Here is a 6,000-nt window from a genome sequence, read left to right as displayed (position 1 = left end):
GGCCAGCCCCGAACTTTGCGCGACGGTGGGGCCGGACAGGTTCTGGCTGAATGGTCATTCCTGGCTCCCGCCGTGCGATTGCACACGCGGCCGCCCGGTCCTGCGCCCTCCTCGGCCGGCTTGGGGAGGCACCAGGGCGCAGGCGCCGGCGCGGGCCCCGGCGCTAATCTACAATTCGTGGAGAGCTCTGAATCGCCTTTTCAAGACAGCCGCCACGAGAGATGATATATTTATTCTTCGCACTTACTGTGCACTCAGCACCAAGAGGGCTATTCTTTGCAGGTAACAACAGAAACGCAAGTTCCGTGACCCTGATTCCCCTCGGCCTCGGAGCGCCAAGCGCCGGGCTGTTGCGGGCGGCCCCGACTTTTCAGCTGAGCTCTCCAACAGGTGGCAGGACCACAGGACAGAGGAGGCGAATCTCCAGCTTTGCGAGATACGCACGCCCCTGTGGACTAGAGGCAGGCAATCGCTCTGGGGAAGGGGTGCAGGTTCAGGGTGAGCCGGGATCTCCAAAAGGGGCGTGCGCTCTGGAAAGTGAAATCGCCACGGGTTCCGGACTCCAAGCTGCTGCTACACAGGCGCCGCCAAGAGCTTCCCCGGACGCCTTCCTCGGTTTCCCATAAAAAGAATTTCATTGTTACTAGCTGAGACAAATCTCCCTTTCAAGTGACTTGTGCAATCAGAGGAGCTCCTCTGGGATCTAGGGAGTGGGGGGCGAGTTACTACTCTTTTTTTAGTACGCCTCTCTCCAAATTTGCCTATGGGCGATTTTTGCGCACACACCCTAGGAGAATTATTGATAGTGGATTAATTAAAGGGTCGCGCAGGTCTTACTGCTCTCTTTCCCTATCAGGACTCTGGACCCAGTAGGATCCCCACTCCAGTTCCCCCCCCACACACACCCCCGACACGGAGACCAGGTCTCTAAAGTCGCCTTAGCACTGCAGCTGTTTACGCAGCTCGCCCTGGAGACTGATTTATTCTGCAGTCACTGGAGAACTTGGACGCTTTGGCTGGTTAATTTTTGCCATTGTTCCTCATCACATTGAGATAGTTTGAAGTTCGAGGCGGGTTTTATTTATCACCGTGCACATTTGAAATACAGTCAGACATAAAAATAACTGACTCTGGGACTCTGGCGCAATATTGGAGCCGTCGGGGAATAATTTGGCTAACTGACTTGGACATTTCACCTTCTAAACAGAAATGCAACTCTCAGTCAAACTGTAAATCAGATTGTCTTCAGGAATGAAAAAAAATAGTGCGCCAAAACCAGAAAGAATGGAAACAATATTAAAGAAAACTCAGATACTGACCAAAGCAATACTAGCTTTGGAAAACCAAACTAGAATTTAATTTCAGGTGTAGGACGTCATCGGAAACACGAATTCCTGAGTGTTTTACTAGCAGGGGCCGACCCAGGGATTTTAGGGTATCCTGAAAACGTAAATTTTAAAAGATGTTTTGCTGTATTGCTATTCAACAATATGAAACAATAAATGCTGCTTTAAAATATTAAAAACCCCAACTAGGAATTGGGAGGCATGGCCCAAATAGTAGAATATCAGCTCATACAGACAAAGCCCAGCGAGAGTGCTAGGCCCCGAGTTCAAGCCCCAGTACCTGCACAATAGAACTCCAATTATAAATTTATAATTCCACAGGACAGAATAGAAACTCAAGAAGCAATCTACACTTTGGTAAAGAAGAAAATCAGAATTTTCCCCTACATCATTCTTGTTTCCAATTTTCCATGGATGGATGGAAAATAATCTGATAGTTCCCCCCCTCCCCGTGCCTCAGAGGTTCCTCTCCCATCCATCTGAGAACCCATAATATTAAATGCTCCGTTTCTTACTGCCTCCCACAGACCTCAGGCCCAGAGGAGTCCTACAAAGAAGGAATCAGAAAAGAACAGAAAACGGATTCATGCATCCCCTCCACAACTGATCACAAAGGAAAATCCAAAACACAACCAAATAAAACGTCTGCTTGAGAAGGACGCATCTGCTATTATTTTGCATTATTTCTCCCCCAAATAAATTTCATGGGGTGGGGAGGAGGGTGGGAAGAGCAGACCAGTCTTGACTAGTCTCCTTCCCTCCATTATGGAAACTTAAGAATGGTTTTCTTGAAGTCAATACAGAAAGATTTTACCTGTAGGCACCTACCCCATTTTCAGGGGTTTTAAGTGCACGTGTACAAACACACACACACACACACACACACACACACACACACACACACACACACTTCCTCTCTTTTTTAAACCAAGATAATTTACATGATTATAACATCTCTAAATAAATCGAAGAGAGAGCAGTGACTTTAAATTCACAAAACTAAAGTTGATTTTTAAGATAATGCAGAGGTTTCCTGTACAAAAGTAGAGGAATTATTTTACCATAACTTTGAAGGTTTATGGGAAAATATCTTGGCAGTAGATACAATTTAATGTCCATTGATAACACTAGAGATGCAGTTATAAATTACTGCTATAATAAAGCATAATTTCAAAAGCATTAAATGAAATAATTAAGATTAAAATTAGTATCTTAATAGGGAAATGATTGCTGCCTCCTGCTCCATCCCCATTCCTTCAGGAAGCCCCACCACTGAGACCTCTTCAGTGACCCCCCCCCTCCCAGCCTCCTCAGCCTCTTCCTCCACATCACACTGCCTTAAGCTTTCTCTCCTCTCTGTGTCAAGTAAGTAGTTCTCTTCTGTTGCCCCTTCTCAAGAACAAATTGAATTGATGCAGTTTTAACATTTGCACAGTCAGTTCTTGATCATGCCCCCAAGCTGGCTTTGGACAATCTGATACCTCTGTTTCTTCAGAATGACAGTTCGATCAATGCAGTGCATTCTGCTGATGGGCACCTGTGTATTGTGAGTAATCCTTTGCCAAGAGATAGCCCAAGAGCCTTTCAGGATAACCAGCAAGGGGAATAAAAAGAAAATGCTTGCCTTTCTACACATTTATTTTTATTTGTTCGACTTTTTTTTTTTGCTTATTTCTAATACATCAAAATGGCTTCTTTCTTTTAGACTCTCAAACCACAAATATCTCAAAAACATATATTTCAAAAAGTAAATCTACAGATGTAATACATACTGTGAACCCTATAAAATGCGTTTACAATGCTGACTTAAAGAAATAAATTTATAACTTTCATATGTACCTTCCTTGTGCAATAGGCAACTGCCATATGTTTCCGACTTCCCTAACCCAACTTTCCTGAACATCTGTAGCAGGTAGTGAATGCTTCTTAAAATACATTGCATGCAATTTGAGAAGGAACCTGTACCAAAGACTGAAGGTGAGGAACATTAAAAAAAAAAAAAAAGCTCAGTCTTTCTAGAAATGCTAGCTATTCTAAATTTACATTACTGAATATGCATGGCAGTGAGCACACCTTATATGCTCCCTTTTTCATGTGAAGGAATTTGGAAATACATATTGATACCTGCCAAAGATTCTTTATAAGCATAGTATCCAGAGTGTAAGCTATTCAGTTGAGTTCCTCTTGCAACTAGCACCTGCAGCCTCTTGCTTGAAGATATCTCTTCCAGAAAATCTGGAATAAGCTATTTTATTTGAGACAAAGTTGAAAGATTTTATATTGAAAATGAGGGGAGGACCCTAACATTTCTCACTCAAAATACACTTCTTAAAGGAGAAAAGAGTTTGCCAATTGGACATGAAACAAAACAAGTTTATATACAAAAGCTATTCTTTCTTGTCAGTTTTTTGCCATGTACTTAAGTGTAGGGTTTGTTCTTGATGTTAGTACTATTTTTCAGTAGCTCACTTCTTCCCCACACACAATTCAAGTGGTATTTTTATTTTAATTTTATTGTTAAGAGAAGTCACGGTTACATAAAGTAGTGAGTATATTTCTTGTCAAACGTGTTATCCCCTCCTTCATTTCTTTAATCAGTGAAAAAGTCTTATCATTCATCTGAAAATGAAATGTTTCATCTGTTGGAATGAAAATATGAGGAAATTACATTCATACTCTTCATTTTAATTCTCTCAGCAGATTATTTGAAATGCATGCAAAATTGTCACTAAAAGTTTGATCATTTACATAAAATACAAGAACAGTGTCCAGTTTCTAGCCAACTAGAAGGTATAATAATTTTTCTCATTAAAAGTGAGTACAAAAAACCCAGAATGATGGCTGGAGCCCGAAGTCCCAGCTACTCTAAAGGCAGAGGTAAGAGGATTTCCTGAGCTCAGGACTCTGAGGCTAGCCTGGCTTCCATACTCCTGAAAAAAAAATTAAAAAGAGAGACAAAAGCCCGTAATAATGAGAAACAACAAGAAGAAAAACACTAACCACAACACTTAGTCTTTCTTAAATGGAGCCTTGTTTAGTTTCATTTTCAATTCTTATTTATAGAGAGTCAAAGAGGATGAAGTATTTAATTCAAAGAATATAAAACTGTATATTTTGGGCAACAATTTAACCACGATTTTATACAGTCTAAATTACTGTCCATTAGCTAGTTTGAGAATGTTGCTTAATTAAATTTTCCCATTCATTGTCTCAGTTGCAGTACTGGTATTAGCAACACCCTGCTACTTGTCTTGGGGTATTTCTTTACTTCTGGTTTTAATTTCATTATCTCTTTCAACCTGTCTACTTTTGGATCAGATATTGTGATGGAGATAATGTGGTCTTCTCCATCATTTCTGCGATTGATCCTCATAGATAATGGAAGTGAGAGAGAGTGTGGGGTTAGTGAGGCAGAGGGTGAATACAAATTACAGGAGGGTCTAAAGGTAAAGCAGGTATTTCTAGAAACTAAACCCGAAGAGAAAAGCTTCATTAAAGCACGAGTTTTCTTCTGGATGCCTGGCAAGCTCTGTACTTTCTCAGTCTTCCCTGTGCTGAGTTAGAAAGACTCTCTCTCCAAGGTGAAAAACATGGGGGAAGAGGGGAGGAAGGAATAAAGGCAAGTTTACCTTCCAGCTCCACTCATTTATCTCTCCTCAACTCGCGCACCTCTTCGGAATTTTAGAGAGAGGAGTATTGACTCAAAAAAAATCAAAATTAGAAGAGAAACTGAGTCTGAGCGCCTAGGGACCCGGAAGGGCTCCTCCTTGGTCTTCCTGGGTCCTTAAATAGTGGGCCTCAGTCTCAGCTAATCGAACCAGTTGTTGGGTGGGAGAAGAAAGAAAAACCAAAAGACAAACAAAACAAACAAACAAGCAAAGAAGGGCAATCAACCCCGTGGTGGTGTTTGTGTGGGAGCCAGGTACAGGAGCTACGCGGATTCGGGCTCTGACATCCAGTTCCTGCCGGCTTGGGTTTCCGGAGAACTCTGGCAGCCAGCGTTTTCTCCCCTAACCCTTGTAAATGTGTGCACGTTGTGATTCTTATTCTCATTAACCCAGGTTAGAGGGAAAGGCAAAAGAATGAGAGGGAACTTCGGTCTTGATTTTTTGTATCTGCTTGTCCATCAAAGCAGTGGCATCTGATATCTGTGTCTCTAAATTAAAATGCGTCTCTTCTCGGATGAAATTACTACACAGACAACGACTCCTCTTGCTGTTTGGTTTGGCCCTGGCTCACCCACTGTTTCTGTATTTTTCCCCATGTCTTTCAGCTAATAATAAATGTCTCTTTATGAATGAAAAGGAAGTACGGGTCCTGTTTAGAAATTCAGGGACCACAAGATGCACCTGAGTTAGGGACCACCTCCTTGTGGCAGGTTTCCAATCCTAGAGTAAAATGTAAGGGCTAAAATTTCTGTACAGCGATTGTCGAGTGCAAAACAAAATAAAAACAAAGATCAGTGTAAAGAGTGAATTCCTGTCCTATAAAACCTTCAGTTTTAGAACATAAAAACCGATTATTTAGCAACGAACTATCTTCCAAATCACGGGAAATGAAATATTAAAACTCTATAGGGATAATCAATGATGAGTTAAAAAAAAAAGCTCCAGGTCAAAAAGCTTTGTAGGAGCCATTAGACACAGTGGGGGTT

Source organism: Dipodomys ordii, unplaced genomic scaffold, assembly GCF_000151885.1.
Source record: "Dipodomys ordii isolate 6190 unplaced genomic scaffold, Dord_2.0 Scaffold158, whole genome shotgun sequence".
In the NCBI taxonomy this organism is placed as follows: Eukaryota; Metazoa; Chordata; class Mammalia; order Rodentia; family Heteromyidae; genus Dipodomys; species Dipodomys ordii.
Note: the sequence above shows the minus strand (reverse complement) of the source record.